Source organism: Strix uralensis, chromosome 1 (genome assembly GCF_047716275.1).
Source record: "Strix uralensis isolate ZFMK-TIS-50842 chromosome 1, bStrUra1, whole genome shotgun sequence".
Lineage (NCBI taxonomy): Eukaryota > Metazoa > Chordata > Aves > Strigiformes > Strigidae > Strix > Strix uralensis.
Genome location: NC_133972.1, coordinates 73,309,690 through 73,330,052, shown reverse-complemented (window position 1 = coordinate 73,330,052; position 20,363 = coordinate 73,309,690). Strand labels below are relative to the sequence as shown.

General features: G+C 39.1%; 1 long non-coding RNA gene across 1 annotated transcript in view; it reads left to right on the top strand.

Annotated features, from left to right (window-relative positions):
• Positions 1–20,363, top strand: part of LOC141944337 (uncharacterized) — a 261,208-nt gene that overhangs the window by 1,086 nt on the left and 239,759 nt on the right. Inside the window, exon 2 of the long non-coding RNA XR_012629233.1 lies at positions 1,538–1,845. This is a non-coding gene — a long non-coding RNA (uncharacterized LOC141944337). The remainder of the gene's footprint in view (positions 1–1,537; positions 1,846–20,363) is intronic.

The following is a 20,363-nucleotide window of genomic DNA, read 5'->3' as shown; positions in this document are numbered from 1 at the left end:
GGGGAGAGTGGTAAGGGTCAGTCTAGGCTGGCCTTTCCTCGGCTTATCTTCCCCTGCCCAGTGCGGTCCTCTTCGTCCCGTTGGAAAAGCAATAGTTGCCTTGGGTTTTGTTCCACTCTTTTTGGTATTTGTGCTTTCTAGAGCAAGCATCACAACTTCAGAAAACTTACTCATGTGCTCTTTGTACTTTTCTTAATTATCTTGATTAATTTAGCGTCTTATTTTTTCCCCTTCGTTTTTCTATGCTATGTAACAACTGCTTTTCCTCTTTTTTTTTATCCCAGTCCACTACTTTCCCTTTCCCTTGTTATTTGCTCGTGCTAATTTGCCAGTTGTCCCTCTCCCTCCTTAGATCTATCCATTTCAGAATTTCTGAAGTCTCTACTTTTCCACTTTGTATTGTCACTCATTCTCCTTCTTCCTGGTCCCTTTCCACCTATATGCTTGCTTGCATTTCCCATGAAGTTTCTTTCTTTTCGTGCATATGTAGATATGCTCATGTTTCTCCTGATACGAAGCAAACACAAGAGCTTCTTCTTGTTCCCTCTTCTAAAATTATTCTTCGGTGGTCTGCCCTACATGCACGTTACTCAGTTATGCAGACAGACCTTCCAGCAGAAATTCTTGTGAATTCACCAATATTCACCTTCTCCTTTCTTCTTTTATCTCTGTGCACATGCATCTTCCAGTCTCTAAAAGCTTCTTCTAGTTCCTCTCCCTCATCCTTGGTGTGGAAGTTTGTTCTTTCCCTTTTCCCCCACTCCAGCTCAACAGACCCGACGCTGTTCTTCACATCGTTATTCCCTCCTGTGCGGAGTACTCAAACTCTTCTCTCCATTCTTTGTATTCCCCTTCCCAACCTAAGCAAAAATTTGCTGTTGGTACTTCTGAAGCAATGGCACAGCAGGAGTACCAATGTAGACAGGCACAAGTTTGGCTGCTTTGGCTTTCCCCTTGCTGGGCCAAGTGTCAACAGTGCTGCTCTTCGCCCAAGCCCCTCGGCTGCAGTAACATGCCTGCTGGTGGAGGTGCTGTGGGGGGACACTGAGCCGGGGCTAAGGGGGGAGGAAAGATCACCATTAAGTTCTCCTCCACCATCCTGATATGTTTCCTTCAGAAGGGTTGATGAATTTTATTTTTGCTACCTGAGGCCTTTTTACTGACTTAGTCTTTTCATGAGTTTTGAAATACCTGCCAGGGCAGTTGAAGAACCTTTATATTACCTTCCTTTCCTGTCACTTCAGTGCTTTCTGTAATCTAAGACAATGTGTAGAGAAATATGAAAGCCTTTTTCTTAAAATATTGAAAGTTCAAGAGCGACAGCATCCAGCTTGAATCTTCTGTTACACTCCAGCCTGGTGATGTTAAAGCGAAATGCCGTCACCGGCTTTGAGTTTAGGATGTCTCTAAATCTGTGAAGAAATATGTGTTTGAAATTATTCAGAAGAATGTAACTTTATATTTGTATGTTAGTCCCTGAGTGGTGCGGCAGAGTTACTGTGCTGAACTAACACACTTCTTCCTCTTATGTGAACAGGTCAAAACATGGTCGTCGGGAGAATGGGATGGTTGCCAAAATGTCAGTCTGTGATGGGTGCCATATTGCATTGTTCTTTGAGTGGTGGAATACAGCTTGGGATTCTTCAAGGGTGGTTAACGTGGTATAAACTGTACTGTACAGCTGCTGAACGTCTTAACCATTTGGATTCATACATAACTTAATGGACTCCTGGAAGAAGTGGAAAAGCCTCTTGCTGAAACTTGAGGATATTGTGGAAGATGCTCCTGAGACCCATTTGGATTATATCGCCAAGTATGACATCAAGGTCCTGCAGCTGATGAAAGGTATGCTTCTCCCCGTTACAAAAAATACTATGTCTCGTACATCAAAATACCAAGGGCATCGCCTTCGTTTTAAACAAACTTGCACTGTAACCTTTTTTTTTTTTGTCTTTGCCTTGCTGCTGATGCCTACCAATAGTTTTGAGTGGTGTAATCTGACAGAAATGCCTTGCTAATGGTTTGGCAATGTTTATATCTTAAATGTAGAAGGAAAAACTGAACATGAAAGTATTTTTGTTTTCCGAGTTAACTGATATTTTCAAAGCAATGACTTCATTTGGTCTAGGAGTGCTTAGCAGCTCTAGAAAATCAGACTAGTTAACTTTTAAGAAAAATAAGTTAAAAACAACTTAAAGCATTTTCCACAATTACGATCTTCCAAACAGACGACTTTGTTTAAAGACACATTACTAAGTTTTGAGTTGAGCTCAAGAAAACAACCTTCTATTATTTAACCTCTCTTCTTCCAAATAGCAACAAAAACCTTATGAATGGCTTGTATGGGGGAGAGAGCAAATAGAAGTATTTCACTTAAAAATTCAAGGAATTATTTTGTTTCATATGTTTTTAAAGTTTTGATTTAAGGCTTCTTGTGGAGCGTGTCTGCATCCTGAATGTCCTAGTACTGTGAAAGTCTATTGAATGTGGACAGTGCTCAGTTTTCTTGTTATTGTATGAGATAACCGATGTGCAAAAATGAAACAAAAACTAGTGGAGAAAACACACTGTTAAGGAGTTATTAATGAATAACAAATTATTTTTGAGTCTAGATTAAGTGTTAATCCAATGGTGAGGAAATCATTGAGCCTCTTAGTGAGCTATGAAAATTGCAAAGCAAATTTTAAAACTATTTAAAATCTGATCCTTTTAAACCCGTTTTGTGCGCTTGTCATTTATAGCTGAAAATGAATTACATTAAAATAGTTGGTTTTGCTGCATATTACAGCTCTTCTGATTGGTTCCAGCCTATACCATATGTAGGGCAGACTAGTATTCATAATCTTAAGAAAAGTGCTGAGCTGGCTGGCCTACTTTAGAGCAAAATAGAAATCTGAACGAATAATCACTTGTTATCCTTTCCAGTTGTAAACAGAGATACAAGAAGCAATACAATCCTAATTTCCTGGTTCTGACTGTGTTTTAATAAAGACCTACTCTTAATTTTACTGATTATTGAGGATAAGCTTTTTCTTATGTACTGAACACAATTAATGTACATTTAGATTTCCATTCTTAATATTGTTCTGCATTTATACTATTTTTGAACTTTGACTTGTTAGCCATATGAAAGTCTTTATTTTGAAGTCTCAGAAAAGGAAAGTCTTAGGCTGTTTGTGGAAAGAGGAGAAAAGGAATAATAAATGGATTGTGCTGAATAAAAATATTTAGAGCTGCTATTTAGTGTCATCTTGGAAAAGAAGGCCAGTCATTACATTTCTGTATTTAAAGGAAACCAAAACCGCGATTCTTTTTTCTTTCTGTGCAGATTTTCTTCTTGTTCAGTTTATTCTCAGGCACTTGCTGCTCTTTAGGAAAACTAAACTGGATAGAAAAGGTACACTTCATTTATCTGCATGGAAGCCATGCATTTTCATCAACACTGAAAACTGAAGTGAATTTTTACTTACAGTTAAGGTAAATGGAGACAACTCCTTATCTTTGCTTAATCTGAGAGTTTGTGTAGATTGAATTTCATCATTACCATAGGATTCAGGATATATTAGGCAAATTATTAGATATATTTGTGTTTGTTTATACCTGGAACATTTCAAACGTTAACAAATTGGTGACAAAACTGTTAAGATTTAAAGAGGGGGAATTTATCTGCCTTCAATTTTCTTTGGACTATTTCCAATAAAACAAAAAGAAGCATTCTCATATTCAGAGATAAGATCTGCAGAGAGGAAAAGTAGAGCCAGCTAGGAAACGTTTATTGCGGTAGTTCCCAGCTGGTAGGTGTGCTGCATTGGCAGGAGGTGAGACCCTTGTGGGACTTGCACAGAGATGGGGAAAATGCTTTTTGTAGGCCCTGGCTGGAGTGTCCCTGTACCTTTCTCCTGGGAGCAGTCCCAGCAAAAGGGGCAGCAACAGCAGGTGAGGCAAGGGGTGGATGGAGGCTGAGTGCTGTGGGGAAAGAGCAGCACCTGGGTGATGGGGAGCACCTGCCTTAACTGGGGCAGAAAGCAGCCCTGATGCCTTTGGTGGGGGCTGGCTGTGAGGAGTGTAGGAACTCCTGCTTGAGAGGAGGGTTTCAGGTATGTGAGCCCTAATGCTGTAGTTCTAAAATGTATGAAAAAGTGTTGTTCTTGTGGTTTGTCTCTGGTTAGGATGGGGCCACTGCTTGCTTTGTTTGTGGCTGTCCTGGAAGGCGATGGAAGTCCTTGCAGGTATCCTGGGCAGTAGGGGCTTGGGTGTGAGCTCTGAACTCCCCTCACAAGCCTACCCTGGGATATGTCATTGTTAAGCTGGTAGCAGAATTTACACCTAAACCAGATTAAGCCAAATCCAGACAGTCTGAGCAGCAGTTCTTCCTTTGAACTGTGCACTTAGTTAAGAAGGTCTTCTAACCAATGTACTTTGTTACATGAGAAAGTGTCTTGTTCCATGTAACTGAGGTGAGAGTAACCGTGGGGTTGTGTCAGGCCAAGGGAGCACAGGTACGGAAGAGATTTAACAGACTGCAAGAAGTGGTTGTACAGTGTGTTGTGGGTGGGTGGAGTTGTGTGTTGTGAGGAATGGGCAGAAAAGGGCGGGTTGTGTAACTTCTGGATTTTTAGGTAGCAGATGGAGGAGGTGCTATATGGAGTAACTTCCGATCAGTGAACATCTGGGAAAGTAGAAAGGAAAATGCAATAAGGACTTTATTTCTTTGATTGTTCCTTCCCTTTAGTTGAAGTGTTTTTTTGCTGGGCGTGAACTCCAGAATTCACAAGTGAGGTAGAAATTTCTGTAGAGCCATGTGTGCCCCACTGGTTTGTGATACACAGTGGAGACAGGGATGCTTTCCTGAGGGCCTGCTGCCTTTCACCCCTCCAGTGGGAGGCCCTGCTCCTGGCAGTGCAGGACAAAGGAGCTTTCTTCTCTGGAGGCTTTACCAGAGCGTTCTCCTTGGGATGCAGAGGTACAGTTTGACTCTTGAGTAAAATTTTGTGAGAAGGCTTTTGGAAATATGATTGTTAGTCCCTGAAAGGGTTCCCTAACAGCCCAAAGAGTATTGTGCAATTATGAGGAGGATGGCATGGCAAGTAGTGACTTCGTGCTCCTCACGGGGAAGGTGAGGTAGAAGCTGTAGGACAGGGCATATTTGTAGAGCAGAGCTGAACCTCATGTGCTTAATCATATAGCTTCAGGTAGTAGAAATCCAAATTGCAAATATGATATTTTCTTTTTTTATTTCTCTGCTTTCACTTGGTTGTCACCTTATCAGGTAACTTGAGGTACAATACTCTTACAGAATCAATGTAAGCATTGAAGTATGGTTTGTTTCTCTTTAGCTTGTGTGAACAAATATTGTTAAGAGAGGTAGAAGGAAGTTGACCAAGACTGGAAGGAGAGAGTTGTCACTTGAAATCTGGGGGATGTGATGGGGGATTTATACACACACCTGTCCATTCTTTTAGAGTTATGATTGAGAAATACTTGCATGAAAACTTACAATGAAAAGGAAGCTTCCAACATGTGAGCTGCTTTCTGTAAAATGCTATCAGTTATGTCAGGACAGAGGCATATGGTGTCTGGAATAGTTTTCTTTCTCTTGATTGGATTTATTTTATGTAGCAAGAAGCTTTCCAACTCACTAACAGATTCTATTTTGATTCTTGTTTTTACTTGCATTGTCATAACATGAAATTTGTCACAAACTATTTGAAGCCTGACATAGGGTGCTATTGTGCTTGATACCTTGACCTTTCCTTGATTAAAATGCGTAGATGTGTTTGGGTTTTGGTAGGGGGAAGTGTATAAACTAGGGGGATTAAGAATATTTTAACACAAAATTAATTGTGGTCTTTGTGTGAGGACAGGGACAGTACTTCCGAAAGGTTATGAGACTGCTGCAAGTGTAAATTCTATGTTCATATATATGAATGTTGTAGACTAGTGAGAACATACTGCATTTAATTCTGTACAGAGAAGAAAGAAGAGAAAAATGCTCATACATAATCTAAATCTGTATGCTCCTGCTAAAAATAGCAAAATGATTACATTTTTTTATACTTAAAGATTAAAAAGAAGCCACATTTCTATTTAGGAACAGCGTTGCCACCTTATGAAATATGCTGCATTTTGATACATTTTAAATGTTGCAGTATCAATTTTTCTGTCACTTTTCTGTGTGTAGGTATTTTTATTATTTTTTTTTAACTGTTCCTAAAGCATTTTGTAGATTAAATGAGTTGCCTTAAGTTCTGCAGGGGGAGATGAGTGTGATGTTGCTCTGGGTGTCAGCATTACTTCCCCTTCAGAGATAAGGGAGAGCAGTGAGGTAGAATGACAAATGTTTGCATGGGATTCCTCACAGTCACGGGAGGTGGGTGGGAGTGGAGGGGGAAGGCATGCAGTGGTCATAAAACTTAATAAGTGGGCAATGGGAGCGGGTATTCTGGGCTGATAAGGATGGATTCTGACTTAGTTGTGAGCCAATGATGATCGGTGAGGAAAGGAAGTGGTGAGGCATCTTGAAAATGAGGGCTAGTCACTAGAGATTGATGTGATAGAGAAAGGAGAGGTGGATTTGTGGGAATGGATGAGAAGCTGTTTGTCATAATTTATGTGTCTGGAGGCCTGTGCCATCAGAGCATTTCTAATGGGAAAATGTAGTGAAATCTTTAAATGGCTGTATCATAGGTTATAAATATCCCAGTCAGGAGTATTGGCATCTTTTTGGTGTATGATAAAATTGTACGAAGAAGCAAAGTTAACTTTAGCTTTGCATGTTTTGAATTAAATTTGCTCCCAGAATAACTCCAGTCTTCAGTTGAGCATACAAGTTAGCTGCTTCTGTTTGGCTTTGCAATACGGTGCAAGGCAAAAATTCATTTAGGTAAGTGGTTCAGGAATTGCATATGTTGTTTTGAGATTATCTCAGAGGTGAGACTTTGTGTGGTTGCTCATTTAGTTATCTTTCAGAATTTGCAAATGGATTTTTGGTTGGTATCAGTGTTCCTCTGTGCATATGCTTTGAAAATAGTAAAAGTTGTGATCACTCCAGAATACCTAAGAAGGTACCCTAGATTATGCAGCAAACACTGAGGTGTATCTAAGCAACTCACTGCTTTTGTGCAGGCTGGTGTAGTGCCACACAGGGTGCTAATTTAGGCCTGTAAGCTACTTTAACTGTATTATGGTGCTATGGGACTTGATCTGTTAATTGTTGCTTCTCAGCTGAGCTTGCAGACGATATGGCTTCAGCTCTGCTGGTGCTAGAGCTGACCTGAGCTGGTGGTAGCTCAGGGGGCTCTTCCATGGGCTCTCTTGTGGGGTGTGAACATGGGCTCAGTTGTGCTTTGTAGAGAGGCTGTTGTTTAAAGCCTTTGGGCTTCAAGTGTTGGAAACTGAAAAGGTTTTGGAAGAGATGCTCTTCCCCTTACAGAAAATGTGTAGCCTTGTTGGTAAAAACCAGAAGGTAAGATAGATGATGAAAGCTGTGCTATCTTGGGGCTTAAGGTTGCCATATTCTAAGTTTTATGATGCAACATAGGCAGTAGCTTTATGCATTCAAGCTCCTGGACTGGACCTATGGAACGTGTTTAGGCATGGGTCTTTACTGAAAAACAGGCATTGGAAGGAAGGGTGGTTCTGGTTCACAACTTCATGTTTTCATTGCCTTGCTTTTTCTTTGTTTATTGAAATTCATCACACTTGCAAAAGAACGAATGAAAGAAATGTAATTCTAAACCCAAAAGCTTGTTCTTTTTATCACATAGATACCTTTCAGCTTCAGGATTTGTATACATTATTTTTACAGTCTTAAATCTATGCGTTATGTGACTTTATCAGTTTAAAGCTTTCCTTTTGCATATGGTTAAAATCTGTCCTAGATCATGGCTTGGTTTATCAGATTTGGATTAACTGCCATTTCTTCCTTTCAAATAGCTTATTTTCCATGGTATCAACACCTGATATTATAATATTATCATCCATCTTCAGGAGACTTTGATGCATGAGCATTTCTAGCCTAATTTAGTTGATGATTTGAATGTGTTGCGAAAAACTTTGTGTAAATTGAGAGAAAAGTTGAGTGATTATTGCTTTTAAAGCGTAAATAGGAACACAGCTTGCAAAAACAATTTAGCTATCCCTGTAAAAATCTATATTGTCAACTTAGTTACTCTGTACATCAGCTATGGGAGTTAGCTAGAGAGAGTTTGATCTCCTGCGGGAATTCCAGCACTTGGGCAATGGAGGAAGGGGGCTATAACCTGGTATGTGATCATGACAGCAGTTCACCTAGTAGTAGGACCAGAAAGGAAGTTTTAAGGCAACAATAAGATAAAGTTGCTCTCTCTCCCCAAAGAAATAAACGGACAATTCGCTTAATGTCTGTTGAGATTGGTTTTGGACCACGCAGTGCATCTAGATGTGAGATTAATTAGATGCTATTTTATTTTAAATGTCTCATTTAAACATACCTAACACCTTCCTTGTATGCATTTTAGTGTATAGTAGCTTAAAGCTAATACCGGAAATATTTTCATCAGCCAATTTGAGTTACCCGAAGCACCTATTTTCCTGTTTAGCCACCAACGTTTGAGCTGCTGTGTTTTCAGTCCAGTCAGCTGGGTCGATTTTCAGCAGAGCCAAATAATAGTTGCTATTGACTTCAGTGGTGATACAGGCTGCTGGGGTTTTTGGAAAAGCAAGTCAGACACCAGAGCGCGCGCGTGTTTGTGTATGCGTACATTACATACTTAGATATAAATATATATGTATAGATGTGTACGTGTTCACACCATAGAGTCCAAAACAGAGGTCGTTTCATGATGGAGACAGGTGTTTTTTTTCCCCTCGTTTGAAGCAGTGTCTAGTGCATTCCTAAACCTCGCTTCTGTCGTCTTGTGTCAGTGGTCTTCTATGCTGTGTTCCATTTTTGATTTGGTTTTAACTACTCAAAATGAAATATGCGCCCTGTTCCAATTTACCAGTTTGTTTCTTAAAATACATCCTGCATGTAAATTCTGATCAGTCAATAACATATAATGGAAAAGTGTCTATTGAATTAGTAGTGATCAGGCATATAACAAAACAATTCACTGTAATCAATTGTAAAATATAACCCCCAAAAAACACCACTGGGAAATAGCAAGGCATATCTGAAGTGGAGCTTTGACAAGCACTAAAAAGAATTTTTTCAACTGGTAATCAATCTGGCCTAACTTTTTAATGTGTGTATGTACAATGTATATGTGTATGTACACACCTCTATATGTTGGTTTGGTGGGATTCATTGCTTTAAATTGTGCACAGTGTAATACTTGAGGTTGGCTAGGGGAGATTTTTTTTTTTCATATCTTAACATCTTCAGTAAGAATTCTTGAGTGCCACCAAAACTATGGAATGTTACTCGTTGACTTCATGCAGCGTGGATGTATTAGTAGCTCTGTTGGAGACAAGTGAAAGGATGTTTGCAAAGGAAGACCAGAACCATTTCCAGATTGATTTCTTTGCATTTGCAATCAATCTACTGCTTTGACCTTGGATTGCGTGTTGCAGTTGAAATAGTTTTTTGCTCTGAACATTGTTGCAAAAGGCAGTCAGTTCAGATATGACGTATCAAAGTAGGACAGAAAAGAGGCAGAACAAGAATTCTTTTGCAGGCTTGTGTGTTTGAGGCTGTTGCCCAGGGCTATGCATTTTCAGTCATTTCTTAAGGTGTTGGTACAGTCCGTGAAGCATAGATGGGCTATCTGTTAACTGTGTAGGCGGGCATATTCTAGACGTTGAAAAATGTCTGTAGCATTATTAAAAATAAGAATTTGCAGACACACTGTAGTCTGGTGGATAGTTTCTGAACATGAAGGGGAGGGGAGCTCTCTGGTTTGTTGCCCTACTATGTCAGAAATGGTGTATCTGAGTGAGAGTTGCTGAATTAAAGCAGTGTTATCTTCTAGGCTTCTGGTTCCTTAGTGTTAGTAGCGCTGTGCAAACAGCCCAGGAATTGCCTTTTTGCATATAACATTTTCCCTTGTGGTTTTCTACCGTGGGTAGTGGTTTATGGCCACGATTTGTGTAAGAGGAGTAGGGTGTCTTTATTGTTATTTTTATTTTGAATGCTTCCAGGCTGAAGAGAGCTATGAAGTAGACCCTGTTATTTCAGGTCAGTGCCTGGATTAGCTTCTTGACAAAAACTTGTTATGGATCATATACTGCCGTCACTGCAAAACACAGTAAGTGAAAGAGGGTATCTCTAGTTCTGTTTAGGTAGGATCAATTTCTTCTACTAAAACCAAAAAGAGAATCTCTGTGGAGAGGCAGGGGTTGAATGTAGTATAATAACCACTTGCCAGAAAGATACTTGATGGTAGTTAGCTTTTGAGGGAGATGCAGCCACTTAGTGTGTGTCTGTAAAGAGAACCAGGGTGCACTCATTGGAAAAATATTATCATATCTGTTGGACAACAAATGTTGTCATATGTATTTTTAGTGAATTTTGACTTAATCCGCCTCTTGTCTGAGTGATATTCCTCAACTCTGAAGAATGTTGCTGTGAACATTTGCTGCCTGCGTTTGGATGTAGGGCCATACTTGCTGTATAGCAGAGCCGGCAAAATCTATAGGCATTACGGGCTGTCTTATTTTTGTTTTCACAAGTCGGAAGGGGAACAAACAATTCATTAAGCATAATAGAATACTTAAGTTCTCTTAATTTTTGTATGGTTCCTGTCTTGGTTTTCCCAGTTCTTGGGTTTAGAATTGCTACTCTAGCGGCACATGCCTTATTATTTTATGTTGAAATTGAAATAAGTAGGAATTGTATTTGAAAAAAATTGACTATAAGGATTCTGAATCGGTTAATACTAATTCTAAAATGAGATCTCATACTTCAAGGGTCAGTCTTTTGTTTGGGGAAAATTATCAGCATAGAAGCTCTCTAAATTTAACTGAAATGGTCTCTAATTTATGCTTGATTCTTCTGCTAGGTTAATGTTAATTAGTTTAACATATCACTCATAAAAGATGTCATAGTTGAGTCATTGTGTAGGTAACAAATCTTGCACTGGCTAGCAATGAAGAAATATTACCTCTATTAAAACCCACACTTAAACCGTGGAGTCAGTAAGGACTCATGACATTTTGCAGCCATCCAGCTTAATGCATTTTAATGCTTTCAGTGGTGTGAGGTTTTTTTTTTCTTGGGGGAGTGAGGAGGGGAGGATAAGCAAGTGAGGCAGAGCTCTCGGATTATGAAGTACAGTGTACAGCATAGCCTGTGCCAAGTGAGAAACCCAGTACAAATGCTGGCTCAGACTGGAGTTAGAGCTGGATGCTGTAACACCTATTTAAGCCTTGAAAAAATCTGTCCAGTGTTGGGTTACCCAAAGAAAGCATACAAAAACAGTGGTAAAAAAGCTCTGCATATATTCAGAACTCCAGTAATTTGGTATTAACAACACAGCTAAACATTTACAAGTATGCATGCTTGTATTTAGCTAAGTAGTTTCATCCATCTCTGCCCTGAGAGAAGCATTAGAACTGGGCCTACAGTGGAAGGCAAATTTCAGTCGTAATTGTGGAGTGGTTAGTGTGACTCCTTAATCCTTTTTCTCAAGATAATCCTCCAGCCTCTCAGAGGAAGTGATGGTGTGGTGCTGCCAACACAGCTGTGAGCCTGCCTGAGTCCTGGCATCCTGCAGGGCTGTTACAGGTATTCCAGCGTACATATGGGACAGGCAAGGCAAGTTAGTCTGATCGGACTTTAACCAAAAGATGCTGCCCATGTTTGTTTGTTTATTTATTTAATTATTTATTTAAACCATCAGCATCTGAATGGCGATGAGCAATTGAATAAGCATTTGAGAGTGCTGTGGCTTTCTCTGCTTGAGGAAGCCTGGTAAGTGGAAGGTCTCGAGGGTCGGTGGAGTTTCACTTGAACAGCACAGGCAGGCATGGTTAAGAGACAAGGACTTCGCATCAGAAATGTAAACGTGAAAATGTTTAAATCCTCTCTGAGGAAGGCCATAAGCACTTACATGGCACAGGAGCAAGGCAGTTCCTCCAGTATGTGGCAGAGAATGTCTGAAACTTCAGAGGGCACTTACCAGTGCATATCAGAAATCATAAACCAAATAGATGTGGGTTTGTTTCCGTGTGAAGCAGATTACTGTAGCTTTGTGGCCAGGTAAACATGATGAGGTTGATCTGAGTAACAAAAGGGTTACCATCTTATAATGAAATGCAAGTAAACAGCTGACATGTTCTGTCATCTCAGAGTCTGAACATCAGAAGAAACTAGGTTACCTCTTTAATCTTAAGTATCCTGCTAAATTCAGTGTTTCAGGTTTGAGAAATGGCAGCTTTGCAGGAGGTGGAGCTGATGGAAGGACAAGAGTGTTCTTCTGCCTCCTTTCCAATTGTGTGAGCATTTAAGCTGCTTTGGACTATTTGTACTTCTCTACCCCAATAAAAAGTGGAGCTGGTGGTTATTTTAGTGTGAAGATTCAATGAAGTTTTGTTCATAAATATGTACCATTCTTTGGTATCCTGCTTTACTGCCCATAGCACTGGCCTATTTGTTGAGTGTCTGGGCATAGTTAGGTATGATATAAGACAACTGTCACTTTGTATCGCAGAGTAGTTAGGTGAAGACATAAGACAACTATCCTTTTGAAGTGGCTACAATCTTCAATGTGACACACTGGCCTTTAAATGAGATATTTGCTATTGTGTATGTAACTATGAACATTAGGTTTTCCTTTAACTGAAGGGGAGATATCTTTCTATGAACAGGTTGTTCTTAAGGTGCTGTTTTCCTGAGATGGTTTTACTTTTAGCATCCTTACCCATTTGCTCATTCATTCATTTGCAATTATAAATTCTGGTTACCACAAGAGTTGAAAAATTGTAGCAAACAAGCGACTTCTTTCTGAATTTGCTTCTCACCTTGGATTTGCATTAAGCTTTCAGACCTCCTTTAATTTTAACCATGAAAACTGAATATATTACAGTAATTTTATTAACATCAAAAGGCTTCAAATTGTTCACGTGTAGCTCTTAAAATTTATAAAGCAGCAGTTTAAGACTTTGAAATTCTTAACAGATGCTCAGCTATGTTCTCAGTATTTGAGCTTAAAGCAGAAAGAATTTAACTCAATTATAATAATGTAAACCTTTCCCCTTTGCTTTGCATAATTAAATATTTTCATTTACATAGCACAGAAGTTTAACATGCCAAACAGGGTAGATAAGCAGAAGAAAAAGGCAGACAAAGATGCATCTTTGATGCATGCAGAGTAGTAATGCACTTGCTGGTAATCTCACTGTGCTTATTAATAACTAGAAATCCATATGCAAATTCATGTGAATATGGATTGTATTTAATGTATGATTATTTTTTTTTTAATTGGGTGCATCTCCTGAAATACTCAGTAAAGTACATTAGAATTGGGGAAGGAATACAGTAACCTTGATACACTAAATATATTGAAACAAGTAGTAAAAGAAGGTAACAGGTCTGGTGAGAATTAAGGTTTCCTTTTATTTGTTTGGCCAACTTATGTGGATGCAGGAGATGGCTTGAGTGTGCCTGTGTGGAAGTCTTGTGATCCTGTCTGATTTACAACTGGTGTAGGAAAAACTATGCTATTACTATCACTTTGAGTGTATCAGGTTCACCAGGCTGCTGTCAGAGTAGTATCTCCATGGTATAATGTGAAGCATCAGTGTTTTTGAGGGCTACAGAATAGACCCAAGTCTGCAAATAAACAGCTGCACTTCTTTAAACTACTGCTGTTTGTCATGTCCATGTCAGCAAAGTGTATCAGACTGAAATGAATCTTCGCTATGTTTCTGAAGAAATTTAGTGCAACTTTTGTTGACTAGTTTAATGTCACACTTGAATCTTCTTGAAAGTGGGAGGATCCGTGATTTTACCCTATAATAAAATGAAGCACTTCTGATTCTTATCTCCTAAATTCTTGAGTTATGTAATATATTGCAGATTATGTCAAACAACATGTGATTAAATACAAGTGTGTAAAATAAGAGAAACGTACATTTTTTTGTAGTGCTTTTTCGTTTGCTTACCTGGTGAAGTTTTGAGGGTATGTGGCTTGGTTTGGTTGAATGTCATACATGAAAGCAGTTTGGAGGTGGTTTGTTCTGGGTTTTTTTTTAAACATTTATTGCATGTTTCAAATCTCAAATTCTAAGTGCCAATACATAGGATACATACAAAAATTCTATAGATTAGAATTAAGAGAGCATGGATTTTTTGACAAATCTTACATTGCATTAAACGCTATTTTTAGCATAGGATTTTATGGTATGTATTATATATTTCCACAAAATAAAGTAGAAATCCAAGCAAAAGGAAGAGCACCTTTGTGTATGTATGTATGCATTGTGGGGTGAGGGAGGGGGGCAGGGGGCCTTAAAGGAAATTGGTGTATTTGTCTTTGACCTTTTATTCACATTTTCTGCAGGGATCCTGAGTTGATGAGCTTTGGGAAATTCTTTTGGTGTTACTTATCTTTCGGGGGTTTTCTGTCAATTGTCTGGGTTTCTTCTGTTTGCAAATAGATTTTCTAGTGCACTATAGAAACCTTTGTCATTTTTTTTTTTTGCCTTGTTTCATGGGGGTGAAGATAAGAAAGAGCCAGATGTAGGTGAAAAAGGATGAACATTTTATTTCCAACGTAGCAAAATTTCATCTCCTAAAGCTGCTTCTGAGAGCCATCCTTTGAATATAATGAGTGACTGCTTGCTAAATACAAATTCAAAAGTGTAGGTTACTTGCTTAAGGAACAAGTGAAGCTACAAGGATCTCATTAACTTTGATTTTCATATAATCCCAAAAGCTTGTAATAATACATGTGCTCTTGTTTTTCTTTTCTCTTGTCTCTAACATTGATCATTGGGAAGCACTTACATGTTCTAAAACACATGCACATCTGAGCACCTTAAAGATAATTTTATTGGTAGAAGTGTCACTGGAAGCTGAGCATGGTGTTCTCTTTAATTTTCGTTATTGCTCTTTTTGCTTTAGCTGTTAGGTATTTTGCCAGTTCTCTGTTCCATTCTTGCTTCATCAGACTTGTACTACCTCTCTGAAGGGTCATGAGAAGTTTGCATTACAAAGTAGCTCCTTAGCTCAGTAAATTGTAGTATTCTCTAGGTTTTTTGAGATGTTTTGATGTTTAGGAGAAAAATGGGTTTATTTTGGTTTCTATAGAGTTAAGTGTAGTGTGTCAGTATTGTAGTCTGCTTTTGTGTATAAGGAGTAAACATGGTTCTGTGTTTTTTGGTTTCTTAACTGGATGTCTTTGGTGTGTTGCCCTCCAGCCGGTTTTCTCTGGTGTTATATTCTCTCTGGCTCTGTTTCTGTTCATTTGCAACTGGATTTTACTGTACTGAGGCCTCTGAGGTGAGATAGGGAATTGTTTCAGTATATAAAGTTAGGCATTTACCTAACTGTCTGTGTGTATGAGGTAGGATTTGGTTTATTTTGGTAGTAAGAACCCAGTGCAGAGCGCTGTATGTAGAAGACGGGGAAATACCTTTCTTGCTTACTGGATTTTGTTCACAATTAGCTCATGCTACGTGGCTTGATTTATTACAAAAGTAGTGTGTTGCTATTTTACTAACCTTTTCTCTCTCCCTTTTCCTATTCTTGACCTTGTCAGAGACTCTTAAAGTAATTGTGTGCCCATTTCTCATTTAAAAACTAAACACCCCCCCCCCCCCCCCCCATTCTGAAAATAATACTGGAATATAAGGCCTGGGAGTCCCTGGAGTACAGCCATTTATTTGTGTGGTATCTGCATTTTCAGGTTTCTTTTTGTCCAAAGGTTTAGGGAGTCTCCGCACTTTCCACTTCCCAGGTCATTAGTGATTTGTGGATGACTGGGTCCAAGTTTAACTATTTGCTTGTAATCTCTGGGGATTAGAATTCCTAGATGTTTTAATACCAGGGACTGCTCTTAGAAACTACAGTGAATAAGCAAGTCCTGATTTATGTGCATTTAATTAATCCTAATGCCTGGGACTTGTTCCAGGAAATTCACACATCTGGGCAAGTGCCCAAGGTTTTCAATGAGTTCTTATAATTTGGGTATTGACCTTTGAGGGTTGGAGACTAGAGTCAGGGTATCATCCACATACAACATAGTTCTTCTGTGGGACCTATTTTAGTATTTGTTAGAGTGTCCCAGACCATGGCTCTGATTATGTTGAAGAGGGGCAGGGTGAGCAGATGCTCTTGCTCTGTTCTTGGTTTCAAGAAATATTTTTTTTTTTTTTTTTTTGGAACGCAGTTGGAAAAACAGACCCCTCCACAGCAGTTTAATCCAATTGAGAGATGGTCCGTGTATCTCATTTTCCTAAGGACTCTGATGGGATAATCCCATCAAACCCCATCATAAGCTCTTTTCAGCATCTGGCAATACCACTGATGAGTGCTGTGATACTACAGGTGACTTGATTAGTTTCTTGAGGTTGCCTGGTCCAGGCCTGGATGCAATAAATCTAACCCAATGTATTTTAATAATTTTGAGGGCAAACATTCAACTTAAAATGCGGATGGTATTTTGGGAAGCTTTGGCATAGAATCTCTCTGTGGTGGGACTTTGGTTGCACAGTGGAGGAGTATTACCACAGTAGAGGAAGACCATGTTAGGAAGTAGTTAAACTGGACACACCAGTCCATGGGCCTGTGATCCTTGTGATAATTAAAGCTGCAATTTATTTGAAACATGCTCAGTTGATGGCACCTATCCCTGGTTGGGTTATAGTGGATATAGGTTGCTTTTTTGTGGCTGTAGGAAATGGACACCCTTTCCCTGAGTATATCACAGGTAAGAAGGTTTGCTTTACTTTCAGCACTGCTCAGGCCTTCCTGTGTTGTCTGGACTAAGAGATGCTTCTGAAATGCAGGGCAGTGAGGTCCCAGTAAGGACTGACCCTCCCTCCCTCCACACCAGTTGTGTCAGTTGGAATGTGAATGGCATATGGGGGTCTGCTTCTATAGAGTGTTACATCTCTCTTTGAGGTTTTTCGTTCCTGCCTGTGTGATGGGAATTTGTTTTTTTTTCTTCAGTTCTGATCATTTTGCTCTAAGAGGTATTAGACAGTCCTCTCTTGTGTATCATTTCTATGTGGGAGCTGTTTAATCATTATGCAGGGATTTTTAGTTTCAGGTTGGGTACTTTGGCAGGGTCTAGATCTCAACTTGTGTACTCTGTGGTCAGGATTTCTGGGTGTTGTGTGTGGTATGTTATTTTGGTTGCTTTTTGTTTTGTGGTTTGTGTTTAGTGTTTGTGTGTGTTTTTTTTTTTTTTTTCTTTCTCCTTGTAATATCATTGTTGGAACAGGAATCCTTGAAGGTCTCTGGTTTGCTGTGAGTGAAGTCTGCACAGTCGGTACCTGGGAGGAGTGAGGTATCAGTTCTCCCCACCTTCCCCTGTCCTTTGTGAGGGGAAGTTTCAGTGAACATCTGCACTGGCTGGAGATTGCATTGTCTACTCCACAATAATCTTTACATGGTTATTTGTATTTATGACTGCTCTGATGATGATGAAAATGATATTTCACCTACCTATAAAAGGAAGGATTTACAGTATTGGTAACAAGGGGGAAGAGCTCAGGAACAGGAATGGTGATACTTAGTCAAACAAAGTTTTGTCTTTTTTGGGAAAAAAGGAATAAATGCATTAGAACATTTGGGGGTTTTTTTGGTGGCACATCAAGTACAAAAGTATGCACAAAGACAATAACAATGTAATTGGTAGCTCGGGAGCTTTATTGTAGTGGGTATAAATGGTTTGATAAAAGACTGATATGCTCAAGATCCTCACTGAGCTGTTGTGGGCACTTCAGGAAGAGTGCGAGAACAGGGCGAGTTTGTATTTATGCTTTCACAGTTTCCAGTGATTTATGGCTTGTGAGCCTTGGACTTGTCTGAGTGAAAGTGCCTTTGTAGTTAATAATCATCCGAGGATTTTTATTCCCACTGCTTTTTGAATGACTGGGACTGGTAGTATTCCCTACACCCAGTGGCATCGAATTCCACAATGGACTTCGTGTGAAGAAATCCACTTTTGTTTGGTTTGAACCTGCTATGAGCTGGGTTTCTCCAATGCCCCTCTGCTGTTGTAACAGGGAAGGTAATTGTTTCCTGCTTGCTTTCCCCTGCCAGGTGGGATCTTACAGAACTCTGAATTGTTTCCCCACAGTGGTCTCTTTAAAGAGGTTCTGAGGCTAAAGGAGCCACACGTAGGAGCTTACCTTTGATTATTTCGCCCTTCATTCCTTGTTTTCTAGTTGTTGTGTCCTGTTGAGAGAAGAAACCAGGTTTATGTAGTGAGACAGGTTTTTTTTCTTCTGTATGTATTCCATAATAATAATTGGTAGTATTCTGTTTCCTTTTTATTTTCCTTTTGGACTGCTATAGAGCATTAAACTATCTATTAAAATAATCTATTGTTGCCCCAAAACTTTGTTCCTTACTGGCAGAACTCATGGCTGTCTATGTAAAGGGAATACTAGGTGTTCCCTGTTGTCCTACCAACTCCACATGTGTGTTTTATTTTTTAAATCAATTTCACCTGTAACTTAAATGCTGTAGATACTGAAGATGCTGAATTTTTTTTTTTTCAGAGGTTAAAGAAACACTCATCAGAATAAAGCTGAAAAGCTGTAGTCCTTCTAGAGCTGTCCCAGCTGACAGTGCAGGCCAAAGAAGATCTGGAAAGGCTCATTCCTCTGGGAGTCAGATACCAAGTACAAGAATCAGTAGAGTAGGGATAGTCTGTCCTTATTGTAGGCTAAAAATACAGAAACTGTTTTTTATTTTTGTATCTAGTATAACTGGACACAAAGGAATATTGTTTACTACTTAGAGGTATTGCTGGAACAGAGGATTTTAAGCAAATCTTTTGATTATTGCATCATTAACATTTTGACAAGTATTTGTAGCAGAAACTTAGCGTGTGGCTTTTTGCATGTTTGCTGCTACACTTTTATTTTTTTAAAAAAGTTATTTCTCTGACAGACATAGATTTATTTTTAGCTCCTGATAGTTTAACAGGAAAAATGCAAAATAACTCTCATGATACAATCAATCTAAATCTTTCATGTAGATTATATAGTCTGAGGACAAGGAAGAAAGCAAACAACTAGGTGCTTCAAGTGCATTTGGAAAGAGCTAGTGGTGCTGTCCTAAAACTGTGCCAAAGTCAGTGAAAATACCTTATTTCTTCTCTGCTGAGCAAGATGTATAGGTACAGCACAATAAGATGGAGGCTGCTGTCACTATGCCTGGATACAGACTCGACAGACAAGGAAGGGTTCAGGGATTAATGGGAACTGTGATGTAGTGGCTGAGAGGAGAAACATTCAGAACAGGGAGCATCCCCTTATGTATTACAGATATTGGAAGTATTTTTATTGTCACTTTCAATGTATGATTTGCAGATTGCATACAGACCCGGGTGATATCTGGTAGTTGCACATGTGTTTTCTATGATTTGTAACTAAATTAAAAAAAAAGTCAAGTTGTATGTTCTACTGTTTAAAAGAAAAAATTAAAAATTGCACTTCTTGTTTGGTTAAATGTGGACTTCAATCACTAGAGCTACTTCAGAGAGTTGTACAGAGGACAGCCAGACAATGTATTCCTATCCTGTATTGCCACTTCAACTATGTCCATTCTAGGCAGGATTTTGATTAAAGGCATTTGAATTGTGATTCTGAAGTTGTTAAACTTTTTGAGGGAGTGCTGTGACAGTCACTTAGGATCAAAAAGGTAAGAGGAAGATGAGAGCTCTTCTAAACTGTCCCAGAGGAATGGGGTGGCTGAAGAAGCTATTAATTTTGCATATCCCAGAACTAAAACACAAATCATGCCAAAGAGCTCATCTTGGTTGTATAGGGGAAAACTGAGCCTTTTGAGCAAAGTAGACATGAATTAGTTAAATTGGTGTTACTAAAAATGTTTTTTCCCCTGTAGAGTTGCTATAGCTGATGATAATGTGTACAATTGGTCTTATAAGTTCAGTGAACTTGAGTTTCAGGCACTGTGAATTAAAATATGCAATGACTAGCCTTCAGTAGCCACATCTAATGGGTTGGTGCACCTGTGTCAAAACTAGAAGGTACCTATTAAAAAGGTTGTGGAATCAGATTGTTCTGTATTAGCCATGTTAAATTACTGAACAGCATCAACAGTGCATGGGTTGTTACCTGCTGACACGCTCTTCAAGAAGTGACAGAGGAAACTCTGTCCTGTTAAAAACTGATGTCAGTCACCAGGGGCTTGTAGAGGTGTAACGAGAAAAGTAAGGCAAAACAAAAATCCAGTTCTTGGGTGT